The sequence below is a fragment of the Saccopteryx bilineata genome, chromosome 3 (genome assembly GCF_036850765.1).
Source record: "Saccopteryx bilineata isolate mSacBil1 chromosome 3, mSacBil1_pri_phased_curated, whole genome shotgun sequence".
Lineage (NCBI taxonomy): Eukaryota > Metazoa > Chordata > Mammalia > Chiroptera > Emballonuridae > Saccopteryx > Saccopteryx bilineata.
In genome coordinates, this window is record NC_089492.1 from 149,525,629 (window position 1) to 149,540,759 (window position 15,131).

Here is a 15,131-nt window from a genome sequence, read left to right on the forward strand (position 1 = left end):
TTTAGAGACAGGGAACTTGTTTCTTTTAGAAGGACTGAGTATGTGTGGTTAAAAGTATAGGGGTTTGGAGAACATTCAGGAGGGAACTTCTCAGGCTGAGGGGTGGCTTCTTCTTGCTGTCATCCATACCTATTTGATATTTCCCTCGTGAAGTTCTCCTTGGGGTATTGGGGAATAAGAGTGTAGGAGCATTTGATTGTAGGTAATCCTAGAGATTTCTCTCATCCAGGCCTGTAGGAACTTGATGAAAAGGGGGGCAAGCATTACAATTAGGCACAGAATTAGGATTGGTCCTATAATTGGTGCTAGCATGGAGAACAAGGGGTTTTTCCACCATTGTTCGGAGTAGGGGTCAGTAAAGGCCGGGCCATTGCAGATTTGTTCTTGAAGTTTTTAGAGAGAGTTGATATTCTCCTCGACCAGGCCAGACTCGTTAATGTAGTATCAACACTGTTCCTGTAAAAAGAGGCAAGTACCGCCCTTCTCTGCTGTTAGTAGATGTAAAGCCCTCCAGTTTTGTAGGGCGACTTGAGCTAGAGAGGTCAGTTGTCTCTGGAGGGAGGCTAGAGAGGTGGCTGAATTATTAAGGGCCTGTTCTAGGTCTGCCTTTGTTGGTTAGTAGTCCATATACTATGGCCCAGGCCAGCCCCACCTATTCCTATAGCCACTATAGAGGTGGCAAGGGTAAGGCTAAGGAGGACCGGGAGGAAGGCAGCCCGTTTATTTCTGCTTGTTTTCAGCTGGTTTGAAAATTCTTCCTCTCCATAATATGTTAGTTGTGGCGCAACTATTACCAGGACACAAGGGAGGGGGGGGAGAGGTGTTTAAGGTTTTTAGAATGGTTCCATTGCACCAGAAATGAGTTCCATTATGGCTGGGTAGGCCGATTGGTGTAGCAAATTGAGAGGGTCTTTTTGGAAGAGAGGAACTCCAGAGAAAGAAAACGTGTTTTGAATTCTGGTAGTGTTCAGTGGGTATAGTAAAGGAACTGAGGAGATGAGAGGCTTGTTTTAAAAGGCACAGAGAAAGCAGTGAGAAATGTTGTATGCAGAAGTGAGGTTGAGAACTTGGATGCCCTGCTTGATGAGTCCTAGCCATGAGAAAAGTCGGGAGTAGGGGTGTATTTATAGGGTATCAGATTTTTCTGTTTCGCGAGGGCAGGTTTCAGAGTTGGTGTGTAGGGTTAGGTAGATTTTTTCAATTTTCTGATTAATGAAGGTCTGCATGTGGTTCTGTAAGAAACTAGTGAACAAACGTAAGAGGCAGGGTTCAAAGGTTAGAAAAATAAATAGAGTGAATGGACTAATGAAAGGCAATAGTCAAGACACCCAGTTTGTGTGAAACCACTGATTCCATGTTTACGAATTCACTGGGCTTCAGGGAGAGAGAGAGAGAGAGAGAGAGAGAGAGAGAGAGAGAGAGAATAAGACAGGGCAGTGGCCAGTCCCCCTGCAAGAAGAGGAATTACCTGTATAGCTTATTTGGTCCTTAGATTGATGGGTAGTGTACTAGGAATTGAAAGAGACTCATGGGGTGGGACTAGGTTGATATTTGGGGTGAGATAGATTAGGGTGCAGGTTTCTGTCCAATTAGTAGGGAGACACATATAGGTGTTGGTCCCTCACAAGTAGAAAGCCCCTGATTGGGTGAGGCAGGTTAAGAGGTGAATAGAGAATAGAAGGACAAGGGGGCAGTTTTGTTTCTCTGTTTCTGAGCTCCAGATGGTCAGAGTGAAGGAAAAGAGTCGCCCTTAGCAGCAGTGGGAGTTGTCAGGATCATGGTGTGTGGACCTGTCCATGTGAAAGTCAGTCCTTGGGTGATGTAATGCTGGAAGCGCCTCTTGGACAGTCTCTGAACAGTTTGCTGAGTGACCTGTAAATCCTGCAAGTACTTAGAGAAAAGGTGGTTACATTTCTACACTTTACAGTTAGGGTTTAAGTCTTAGTGACCACTGCCTCTAGCTGGAATTAGCAGCAGGTCCCAGCCTACAATAGGCATGGGGCATTGAGACAAGAGGAATAAAAGAGATACTATATATTAAATAAAGCAACAAAATCAGACTGTCGATACCCACAGTAGAGATCTTCGAGGGATAAATAAAACTCAACTATTCAAGCAAGGCATAGTAGATGGCCCTTGTGTTTACAAGAAATGAAATCAGCTTATCTGCTACTTGGAAGAAATACCTTAGGCTCACGAACGATGTCCTTGGGCCTTCAGTGGCAATTCCCAGCATGCTGGGCAAGGTTAGGTCACAGGTAGTTGGAGCAGGGCTAGAAGAGACTGAATCCATCCTCCATGAAGCAGGGGGGCAGCTTACCTTCTCGTGTCCCTCTTTCCACAGCACAGTCGTGTCAACCGGTGGGGCCGGGAAGCCTGGCCGACTTCAGTTCAATGACCTTTTTTCCCACTCTGGAGCAGGACCCTGATGGAATCCTATGAAGCCCTTTAGGGCACTGGATCCTTTAAGAGCATATGCCAAGAGCTGGTATTTCCTGACTTCTTTTGGGCCTTATTTGCCTTTTCTGTTACTCTCTTGGTCATTATAGACCTTAAAAGCCATGCTCAGATGTGGACAAGTCCTGCCGGGGGTGAGGACAATGGAGACGCAAAGACCCGACTCCGGGGACCAGGTCCAGTGACACAGATCCACTTTATTCAGGAAGTAAGCTAGCTTATATACACAGGTTCAGCCTATAGGGTGTTACAGTGTGTTCCTCAAAGCCAATGGCTGAAAAGATCAGGGAGCTGCATGGTTGGTACTGAGTCACTTCCTTATAGCAGGCGAGCTCCCTTCCTGGGTATGCCCAGGAGGGTTCTGGGAGCTGGAGTGTTCTTACAGCATTGCATCAGCTACAGCTGCTAGGAATGTGCTCTGTGCTCCACCCACATTCAGAAGATCTCACTGAGGGGCTTGACTAAGAGAGCAAAATTGGGAATCCAGTGTCTAAAGAAGCCTATTAGACTGAGGAAAAAAAGGATTTGGTCTGCAGTGGTAGGTGGTTGGAGACTGTGGAGGGTCTGAGTTTGATCTAGGGTGAGACCTCAGGTGGTGGGGGTTAAGGTGATGCCCAGACTATGGACTAAGAATGAAGTTGAGCCTTAGCAGAGAAGACATGATATCCCTTCACAGCAAGGAAATTAAGAAGGGTGGTGGTGTGTCTCCTTGAGGCAGGCAGAGAGGGGCTGCAGAGAAGTAGGTTATTTACATATTATAAGAGTACTAGTTCTGAGATCGCATGCTGCTAAATCCTGAGCTAGTGCCTGCCCAAACAACATGTGGGCTGTTACACAGTTACACAAAAACATGTGGGCTGTTTTTGATTCCCTGGGGTAAAATATTGAATAGTTTGTGTAAGTTGCTGGGCTGCATTAGTGTACGGGTCAGTTTAAATAAAGGTAAACAGAAAGTAAGAAGGTGTAGAGGAATGGTAAGAAGGCATTCTTGAGGTCTAGGACCCTGAAGTGAGTGGTGTTTCAGGGGATGTGTGACAGTAACTTGTAGAGATTAGGGACTACTGGATGGAGGGGAATTATCGCCTCATTGATTAGATGTAAGGCTTGTACGAGGCAATAAGCCCCTGAAGGTTTTCGAACAGGAAGGATGGGGGTATTGCAGGGAGATTCTGTGGGGATAAGTAAGCCATGATTTAAGAGGTGGGTAATTATTGGTGTAAGGCCTTAGAAACAGACACAGTTACACATTAAACAAAAATTTTATGTATAAATTATGCATTAAGAAATTTAAATGAGTGCGCTTTACTTGTTTCAATTCAAATTATACTAGAGATATTTTCTGACAAAGAGACAAAACAAATTATTCACTCACATAGCTCAATAGACTACTCTGCTTTTTTAAGTTTTTCGAGATGGCAGGGAGTTGCCAAGCATAGAGGGGAGGAAGAGAGAAAGCAGACGGATGGACAGTGTGAACAGTTGGATAGAAAGAAGGAGGGTCAGAATCTGCAGGAGGAGAAGGAGGTTGAGGTGCTAGTGGTGGCACCACATGGTGTTAAAAAGATTTGGAGCTCTGAAGAGAGGGGAGAGGATGAGGGGAAGAAGGGTATAGCTGTCTCATTTTCCAGCAGGGGAGAAGAAAGAGAATGGTATTTGCAGATGAATGAAAAAGAGGATTCAATGAAGAGAGGGGAGGGGCTCTCTGGAGGGAAGAGACTCGAGCGAAAGAGATTTGCAGAGGGACCAAAGAGGGGTTCCGAGAGAGGGGTGCCCCCAGGGATCAGGCAGGAGGGGAAGAGATTTGAGGAGTCTGCAGAGAAGGAGAGATTGGGAGCGGAGGTTTTAGGTGAGGTTTCTTTGGCCAAAAATATGGCCTCCGTGTTGAACAAGCAGCACAGAAATTAAGGACAAGAGTGAAGGGAGAAGAAAGCCTGCACGTAAGGAATTTCTGATGGCTTCACCGTCCAGTGGCAGAAATTGTCAAGATCTCTTAGGATATTGTAATTGAATGTCCTGTTTTCAGGCCAATGGGAGTCATTGTCTAATTTGTATTGGGGCCACGCCGTGTTACAGAAGAAAATGAGGTTTTTTTTACTTAAGGTCAGAGAGGCCCAACTTAGTGAGGTTTTTTATGAGACATCCTAGAGGGGTCTGGTCAGAAAGCTTAGATTATGAAGAGCCATGGAGACAGATGAGCAAGAGGGGGTGTCCTCACCTTTTGTCACTGTCCCAAGAGGAGAGAATCTCCGTGTGGGGGAGTTGTCCCTGATAGAGGTCGTCACCACCTGTCAGGGAGTTCCGAGAGAGAGAAAGAGAGAGAGAGAGAGAGAGAGAGGTAGAAAGGGAGAGAGAGAAGAGAGGTTTGGCTAGGCGCCTAGTCTTCGTGCAGTCTACTGAGACTGAAAGTCAAACCCCTCAAAATGTGAGACATGTCAGAGAAAACCGTCCAACCAGAGAAGATTTTGTGGAAAAAAGAAGCCAACTGGGGAAGGGGAAGGGAGAAACTTCTTACTGTTGGAATCCATGGGAGTCCGAAACAGACTTTATTGAAAGAAAGAAAGGAACTCTGCTGGGAAACTTCTCTGGGGAGAAGGGCACCAATTACAGATTATGAGGCAAATTTTATAGGGCTTGGGAAAGCCTGAGGGGTGCTGAGTCAAAGTTCTGGTATGTTCCCTTTTACGGTTTTAGGATTTCAGCTTTCTGGAATGCTCCTCTTGGGTGGTTGATCAGCTTTCTGGAACTTTTCTGCCTCAGGGCAATTGTCCAGTAAGTAAGGGTGAGGTCAGGTAGCCAGGTGGGACAACCAAAAGGCAGTTGGAAATTCATGTATCTATCATTTCTCCACTCTGTGGTATAATAAAAAAGGAAAAGAGGTGGGGGGAAGGAGAAGGTATGGGGTTCAGGAAGGATGTTTGTCTCAGACCAACCATCTTCTGGAGCTACTTCCTACTGTTATCCCTATTGGGGGCCTGCTTCGTGAACCTTCCCCCTGGGGTAGTTGGAGTAGGTGTGTAAAAGCATTTTATTCTAGGTAATCCTTGAGATTTCTGTCATTGTAGGCTGCAGGAACTTGATAAAGGGCAAGTATTAAAATTAGGCACAAAATTAGGATTGGTCCTATAATTGTTGCTAGCATTAAGAACAAGGGGTTTTTCCACCATTGTTTGGAATAGGAGTGTATTTATAGGGTTCCAGATTTTTCTGTTTCGCAAGGGCAGGTTTCAGAGTTGGTATGTAGGGTTAGGTAGATTTTTCCAATTTTCTGATTGAAGAAGGTCTGCATGTGGTTCTGTAAGAAACTAGTGAACAAACGTAAGAGGCAGGGTCCAAAAGTTTAGAAAAATAAATAGGAGAGTGAGTGGTCCAATGAAAGGCAATAGTCAAGACACTCAGTTTGTGTGAAACCACTGATTCCATGTTTACAAATTCGCTGGGCTTCAGAGAGTAAGAGAATAGGAATTAGACAGGGAAGTGGCCAGCCCTCCTGCCCTTAGAACTACTTTTATAGAAAATTTTAAAGCAACAAGAAGAGAAATGACCTGTATAGCTCGTTTGGTCCTTAGATTGACGGGTAGTGTACTAGGAACTAGAAGAGGCTCATGGGGTAGGATTAGGTTGATATTTGAGGTGAGATAGATTAGAGTACAGGTTTTTGTCCAATTAGACGGGAGACACATATAGGTGTTGGTCCAACACGAGTAGAAAGCCCCTGATTGGGTGTGAGTCAGGTCGAGAGGTGAATAGAGAATAAAAGGACAAGGGGTCAGTTTTGTTTCTCTGTTTCTGAGCTCCAGATGGTCGGAGTGGAGGAAAGAGCTGTTCTAATAAGTGGGGAGAGTAGAGGATTGTTAGCTAGGGTGAGTGATTAAACATTTTTTGAAAACCAGTTTTCTGACTGTACAAATTCTTTTTTCTCTGTAAAACTTCTTACAATCTGCACAAACCTTCTACAACTTACATAAACCTTTAACTTTCATAAACTTTCTTATCCAGATAAAACTGGCCTTCGTAACAACTTGCTTTTTCCTTTTTCTTTCAAAAGAATTTCCATACCTTATAACTTTTATTATCAAAACCATACAATTCCTTTCTAGTCAGAAACCTTGATTTAAAAATCTTTAATCTTTCTTTTTACACTAATTTCTCTTTTCCCAAAGTCTGATTAAAAGAGTTCTTAGGCCCTGGCCGGTTGGCTCAGCGGTAGATCGTCGGCCTGGCGTGCGGGGGACCCGGGTTCGATTCCCGGCCAGGGCACATAGGAGAAGCGCCCATTTGCTTCTCCACCGCCCACCCCCTCCTTCCTCTCTGTCTCTCTCTTCCCCTCCTGTAGCCAAGGCTCCATTGGAGCAAAAGATGGCCCGGGCGCTGGGGATGGCTCCTTGGCCTCTGCCCCAGGCGCTGGAGTGGCTCTGGTCACGGCAGAGTGACGCCCCGGAGGGGCAGAGCATCGCCCCCTGGTGGGCAGAGCGTCACCCCCTGGTGGGCGTGCGGGGTGGATCCCGGTCGGGTGCATGCGGGAGTCTGTCTGACTGTCTCTCCCCATTTCCAGCTTCAGAAAGAAAAAAAAAAAAGAGTTCTTAGTTTTTCATATATTTGCCATACATAGACCAACCAGCTTCCTGTTTGTAGTTGGAGTAAGGCATGCCATTTTTCTACTTTAGCAGCAGTGGGAGTTGTCAGGATCACAGTGTGTGGAACTGTCCATGTGAAAGTCAGTCCTTGGGTGATGTAATGCTGGAAGCGCCTCTTGGACAGTCTCTGAACAGTTTGCTGAGTGACCTGTAAATCCTGCAAGTACTTAGAGAGAAGGTGGTTACATTTCTACACTTTGCAGTTAGGGTTTAAATCCTAGTGACCACTGCTTCTAGCTGGAATTAGCAGCAGGTCCCATCCTACAATAGGCATGGGGTATTGAGACAAGAAGAATAAAGGAGATACTATACATTAAATAAAGCAACAAAATCAGACTGTCGATACCCACAGTAGAGATCTTCAAGGGATAAATAAAACTCAACATTTCAGGCAAGGAATAGTAAATGGTCCTTGTGTTTACAAGAAATGAAATCAGCTTATCTGCTACTTGGAAGAAATACTTTAGGCTTGTGAACAATGTCCTTGGGCCTTCAGTGGCAATTCCCAGCATGCTGGGCAAGGTTAGGTCACAGGTAGTTGGAGCAGGGCTAGAAGAGACTGAATCCACCCTCCATGAAGCAGGGGGGCAGCTTACCTTCTCATGTCCCTCTTTCCACAGCAGAGGTGTGTCCCTTGATGGGGCCAGGAAGCCTGGCAGGCTTTTCAGTTCAATGACCTTTCTTTCCACTCTGGAGCAGAGCCCTGATGGAATTCTATGAAGCCCTTTAAAGGGCACTAGAGCCTTTAAAAGCATATGCCAAAAGCTGATATTTCCTGACCTCTTTTGGGCCTTATTTGCCTTTTCTGTTACTTCCTTGGCCATTATAGACCTTAAAAGCCATGCTCAGAAGATCTCACTGAGGGGCTAGACTAAGAGAGCAAAATTGGGAATCCAGTGTCTAAAGAAGCCTATTAGACTAAGGAAAGAAAGGATTTGATCTGCGGTGGTAGGTGGTTGGAAACTGAGACGTGTCAGAGAAAACTGTCCGACCAGAGAAAATTTTGTGGAAAAGAGAAGCCGACCGGGGAAGGGAAAAGGAGTAACTCCTTACCTTTCTGATCTGGCAAGGATTGAGTACAGGGTTAGACTGCTGGCCAATCAACCTATAATTACACATCTAAACAGAATCAGGGAGTAAACCCAGGATGAGCTGCTGCTGCCCATTGCTTCCCTGGTTGTAAGTTTGGACGGCAAAGAGGGATCGTCCAGGCAGTTAGTACCCTGTCCCAGGTTTCAGCACCAAATGTTGAAATCCATGGGAGTCCGAAAAGACCAGAGTAACAGGTTTTATTGAAAGGAAGAAAGGAACCCTGCTGGGCACTTCTCCCGGGGGCGGGGGGGGGGGGGGAGTACCAGTTACAGACTAGGGGCGAATTATATAGTGTTTGGGAGAGCCTGAGGGGTTACTGAGTCAAAAGTTCTGGTATGTTCCCTTTTACGGTTTTAGGATTTCAGCTTTCTGGAATGCTGTTCCTTGGGGCGATTGACCAGCTTCCTGGAACCCCTCTGTCCCAGGGCCGATTGTCTGGTAATTAAGGGTGGGGTCAGGCAGCCAAGCGGAACAGCAGAAGGGCAGTTGTAATTTCTGGTCAATGCATGTATCTATCAGTTTTGATTTCTACACCAGGGGTCGGGAATCGTTTTGGCTGAGAGAGCCATGAACACCACATATTTTAAAATGTAATCCTGTGAGAGCCATACAACGACCAGTGTACATTACGCATTATCCAATAAAAATTTGGTGTTGTCCCAGAGGACAACTGTGATTGGCTCCAGCCACCTGCAACCATGAACATGAGCGGTAGGAAATGAATGGATTGTAATACATGAGAATGTTTTTTTTATTTTAATAAATAAATTTTTATTAATTTTAATGAGGTGACATCAATAAATCAGGGTACATATATTCAAAGAAAACATGTCCAGGTTATCTTGTCATTCGATTATGTTGCATACCCATCACCCAAAGTCAGATTGTCCTCCATAACCTTCTATCTAGTTTTCTTTGTGCTCTTCCCCCTCTCCCTCTTTCCCTCCCCCCACCCCCCGTAACCACCACTCTCTTGTCCATGTCTCTTAGTCTCGTTTTTATGTCCCACCAATGTGTGGAATCCTGCAGTTCTTGTTTTTTTCTGATTTACTTATTTCACTTTGTATAATGTTATCAAGATCCCACCATTTTGTTGTAAGTGATCCGATGTCATCATTTCTTATGGCTGAATAGTATACCATGGTGTACATGTGCCACATCTTCTTTATCCAGTCTTCTTTTTTTTTTACAGTGACTAAAGCCCTTTAAGCACACTCTTGGCCAATACAGCAAGAATCCATAAAAGAGTAGTGTCTTTAACAAGTTCACCAAGTCCAAGTTGGCCCCAACACCATGCCAAATCCCTGATAAATGCAACCCAACCCCAGTTCAGTCTGTTAGGAGCTGTCCCAAGGAGCAGGAGTCCAGGAAAGGTCACCATCCAGGAAAAGTCCGCATGGCACTGGAATTATTGTCACAATTCTATACTTTGCAGCTCATGTCCAAGTCCCAATGACCGCTGCTTCTAGCTGGTAATGATTCAGGTAGACTGGAAAAGCCATCTGCAGCATGTGTGGAGATGGAGCTTCTGTTCTCCTCTGCCTGGAGAGATGAGACCAGGTTGCTTTTCCCTGGAGCTCTGCAACTGTGGCTTGGTAAAGAGAATTTTGGGATACACTAAGCTGGGTGGCAAAGGTAGATTCATAATAGAAGTTGGCAAAAAGGGGAAAGAGAGCTCTAAATTAGGAGTAGGTCCCAGCCTGAAATATGAGTGGGGCATTGAGGTAAGAGGAATAAAGGAAACACTATATAATATTAAACAAGCAGCAGAAAATAGGACTATCAATACCCACAACAGAGATCTTCGAGGGAAGAATAAAAAACCTGACTATTTAGGCAAGACATAGTTAAGTGGCCCTTGTGCAAATGAGATCAGTTTACCTGCTTCTTGGAAGAAATACCCTAAGCTCATCCACAGTGTCATAGATGGAGCCTACGGCCCTGGGCACCTTCAGCCTTCAGTGGCAAACCCCAGCATTCTGGGCAAGGTTAGGTCATAGGTGGCTGGAGCAGGGCTGGAAGAGACTGAACCCTCCCTTAGAGGAGCGAGGGGTAAGCCTACCTTCCAGTGTCCCTGTTTCCTCAATACATGAGAATGTTTTATATTTTTAACATTTTTTTTTATTAAAGATTTGTCTGCGAGCCAGATGCAGCCATCAAAAGAGCCACATCTGGCTCGCGAGCCATAGGTTCCCAACCCCTATTCTATAAAATAAAATGGGGCAGACCAGGAGTTTGCTGTCTCTCTTGGTTCCTGAGATTAGCTTTAGAGAAGAGAGCAGAGAAAGGCCAGGTGGAGGCCAGGAGAAGCAGCCAAGATGGTGGAGTGCTGAAGAAGAAGCCAGTTTGTGCAGGAAGAAGGAGATGGGGAACAGAGGTGAATAAGGCTGGTGAGGTAGAAAACTTTGATTCTAGGAAACTTGGATAAGTCAGTGGCTTTGGGAGCCCTGAATGGAAAGGGAAGTGTTTTCCCACTGTGTATATTTCTTGCCCACCAGGTGCAAGCTAGGATAAAGATGATGGCCCACCAGTTCTTGGCTCCGTTGCTTCATTACCATCTGTCCGAATCAAATGCGAATCTGCATGGGCCAGATGGCTGTGATGGTGGCTGTGGCTACTGGCTTTACACACACTTATGGAAACTAGAAAAATTTCTTGAGCTCTAATTCTCCTGCTGTGTGGTATCCTCAGGTTAAAAGTATCAATTGATATCCTATTGCCTAAAAAATAGTTTAAATTCTTTATCCAAAAATGTAAAATGTGTTATGTGGGGCAACTGTGTTAGGCTTGCTCATGGGGTTTCCAGCTGCAGGCACTTTGCCTGATTGATACGTGAGTGCATGGCTGTGCCCAGTGTGTATGGCCTATACAGTATAAAGCTATGGGTTCTTGTGCTCAAGAGAGATTGGAGATTGCAGATGGCAGATTGCTTCCCCGCCACTGTGAGGGGCCATTTTTGTTGTTCATTTGCCTGAGAGATGGTTTTCCCTGCCTGTGTGCTTGTCCACCATTGTGAAACTTTATTAAATGGAATGTCCCAACCCTTTCTAGCTCCACAGTTTGTCTCCCATCTGCCTGAATCCAACGTGAATCTGCCAGGCCTCAGCCACCAGCATTGTGTGTTGAAACTATGTCTGCATTAAAATGGTCTCCTGAGAGTCCTAAAACACTTCTTGCACTTTGTAGCCTTAGTGTCTGGGTACCTCCTCATTCCTTTATTTGGAATGTTGACCTTTAGGGATTAGCTCAAATGCCTCTTCTCAGAATACTTCATGCCAAGAAAGAGCCTACTGAGGACTGAATCCTTGTGCCCTACCATCCCCCAGATTCCTGTGTTGAAACCATATTATATGTGATGGTGTTTAATGGTGGGACCTTCAAGAGGTGCTTAGGTCATGAGGGTGGAGCATACATAAATGGAATTAGTGTCTTTTCCACCAAGTGAGGACACAAGGAAAAGATGGCTGTCCATGAGTCAGAAAGCAGGCACTCACAAGACACTGAATCTGCCAGCATCATCATTGTGGACTTCTCATCCTTCATAGCTAGGAAAAATAAATTGTTTTTTATGAGCTGCACAGTTTACATTATTTTTTGTCATAGCAGCCCAAACAGACTAAGACAGAGCCACTCTTTAGAACTATAAGTAAACTGCCTGTGGGAAAAACGGCTGTGTTAGACTTGCTCACGGGTTTACCGGCCACAAGCACTTTGCCTGATTGGCCAGTGGGTGTGTGGTAGCACTACTTGTGCGTGGTCTATGTAAGGCTGGGGGTGCTTTTCCTGGGGAGCGATTCTCCCAGATCGCTCTCCCATCACGATGAGGTGCTATTTTCCCTGCTCCCTTGCCCTTACTGAGAATAGCAGATTTTCCTTTTGCTGTTTATTCGCGTGCCTGTCTGTGATCCTACATGTAAGGCCGTAAGGCCAGTATGCACAGCCACCATGACAGCCACCAGGCCCATGCAGGTTCGCACTGGATTTGAACAGTCAGTAAAGAAACAACAGAGCCAAAAGCTGATGGGCCATCATCTTTATTATTTTTTATTTTTTTATTTTTTTATAGAGACAGAGAGTGAGTCAGAGAGAGGGATAGACAGGGACAGACAGACAGGAATGGAGAGAGATGAGAAGCATCAATCATTAGTTTTTCATTGCGCGGTGCAACACCTTAGTTGTTCATTGATTGCTTTCTCATATCTGCCTTGACCACGGGCCTTCAGCAGACCAAGTAACCCCTTGCTGGAGCCAGCGACCTTGGGTTCACGCTGGTGGGCTTTTTGCTCAAACCAGATGAGCCTGCGCTCAAGCTGGTGACCTCGGGGTCTCGAACCTGGGTCTTCCGCATCCCAGTCTGATGCTCTATCCACTGCGCCACCGCCTGGTCAGGCAGGCCATCATCTTGAATCCTAGCTTGCACCCAGCGGGCAAGTAAAAACACACACTGGGCTCCAAAAATCACTCATTCAGTGCTCACAAAGCTACTGACTTATCCGAGTTTCCTAGAATCAAAGGTTTCTAGCTCACCAGACTTATTGACCTCTGTTCCCCATCTCCTTCCTTCTCTCTGCACAAACTGTGCACAAACTGGCTTCTCACTCAGCACTCTACCATCTTGGCTGCTTCTCCTGGCCTCCTCCACGTGGCCTCTCTCTGCTCTCCTCTCTAATGCTAACCCCAGGAACCAAGAGAGAGCAAGCTCCCGGTCTGCCCCCATTTTATAGTGTAGGAATCAAAACCTTTAATCCAAACAAGGAAGTCTCTGATACAAAGTCACTTATCTGAAGCATAATGGGATTCCTCATGAGAGTGCATGCACCACCCTACATCAAAAAGGGTAGGGCCCTGGCCAGTTGGCTCAGTGGTAGAGCGTCGGCCTGCGTGCAGGAGTCCCGGGTTCAATTCTGGCCAGGGCACACAGGAAAGGCGTCCATCTGCTTCTGCACCTCTCCCCCTCTCCTTCCTCTCTGACTCTCTTTTCCCCTCCTGCAGCCAAGGCTCCATTGGAGCAAAGATGGCCCGGGCACTGAGGATGGTTCTGTGGCCTCTGCCTCAGGCGCTAAAGTGGCTCTGGATGTGACAGAGCGACGCCCCAGAGAGGCAGAGCATCGCCCCCTGGTGGGCATGCCGGGTGGATCCCGGTTGGGCACATGCGGGAGTCTGTCTAACTGCTTCCCCGTTTCCAGCTTCGGAAAAATGCAAAAAAAAAAAAAAAGGGGGGGTAGGAAAGGCCCTGGCCGGTTGGCTCAGTGGTAGAGCATCGGCCTGGCGTGCGGAAGTCCTGGGTTCGATTCCTGTCCAGGGCACACAGGAGAAGCGCCCATCTGCTTCTCCACCCCTCCCCCTCTCTTCTTCTCTGTCTCTCTCTTCCCCTCCTGCAGCCGAGGCTCCATTGGAGCAAAGATGGCCCAGGAGCTAGGGATGGCTCCATGGCCTCTGCCTCAGGCGCTAGAGTGGCTGTGGTCACAACAGAGTGAGGCCCGGATGGGCAGAGCATCGCACCCTGGTGGGCGTGCCAGGTGGATCCCGGGTGGGTGCATGCAGGAGTCTGTCTGACTGCCTCCCCGTTTACAGCTTCAGAAAAAAATAAATAAAATAAATAAAAATTTTTTAAAAGGGTAGGAAAGGCTAGTCTTAAAACTAAGCCTTAGGCTATAAGAATCCTGCCTGCTTAAATCCTGTCCCCCCACATCCAAAGCAAACTTTAAGCGAGTAAACATATATATCATTATTCACAAACTTATTTGACCAACATTCCACCCCTTTTGCTCCCTTCACAATCTATAAAGCACAGGTATTCCTGCACAAGGAAATTAGGCACATTACACAAATTACAACAACATGACAAATCATACAATTTCAACACTTCCTCGTCTGGTCCACGAGACCCCAGGTGGAAAGCAGCATTCTTCATACTTAGTTCCTGAAGGACCTTTACTAACTCACTATATAGCACTGCCACCAATTCACTGCCCCCAGCAAGTCCCCAGCATCCTGCCAGACCATATGAATGGCAGTCATCAACCATTCTAATAGGGTATAGTCTCCTGGGTTGTCATGGCAGTTCTGAAGACGCTGCCTCAAGGAGGAGTGTGTGGTAATGGTGGCCAATTTCTCCATCTCTGTTCCATACAGCATAATACCATCCACCCCTATGTCCTCAGTAGCTAGGCTGCCAGAGGCTCCATGGGTTTCTGCCTGAATTGTGCCCCCAATTCAATCAACTCTGCCCGGGTGTAGGGCCGGACCACAGAGTGCTCCACTATCTGTGGAGGAAGCTGTGGTTGCCCCTGAGGGACTCTTTGCTGCTGGGGTTCTTACCTTCTTGGCAAGCACCAGCCAGGCTCTGAGTCTGTGGACCGCGGTTGCAGGCCGAACCTCCTCCTCAGAAAACAAGGAGCTGGAAACATCTGCTCCAGCCACTCTGCTGGCAGGAATGCAGCTCCATCTTCTGCGCCTGCTTTGGCTCCCGCAGCTTCTGGCTCTTGGCCCAAAGCTGACTCTCGAGCTCCTGAACCCAATTCTCAAGGTCCTGAACCCACAGTTGTTTCTCCAACAGCTGTTGCTGCTAATGTTCAGCTTCCAGGGCAAACTACAACTTGTAAACCCACAATTTCTTCTCCAGAGACCACTCCAGTTCCAGGCACCATTGGTGTTCAGCCTGCACCTCACAATGCAACTCTTGAACCCGGTCGGCCTCCCTCTCCAGTGCTGGCTCCAGTTCACATAATCGCTGGTTCTCAGCCCTTAGCCTGACTTGCAATTCTCAGTACTGCAGCTCTTTCTGGAGCTTTTGACCTCAGGCCACCTCTCACACAAAGCTCTCGGTTTCCTCTTGCAGGGCTATAAAAAACACCCAGCCTACGGCCCCCAAAGGGATAGCCACAGGGAACCATACGCTGGAGAACAGCAACCACTCCTCTACCCCACCCTTCAAGGGTATTGGCG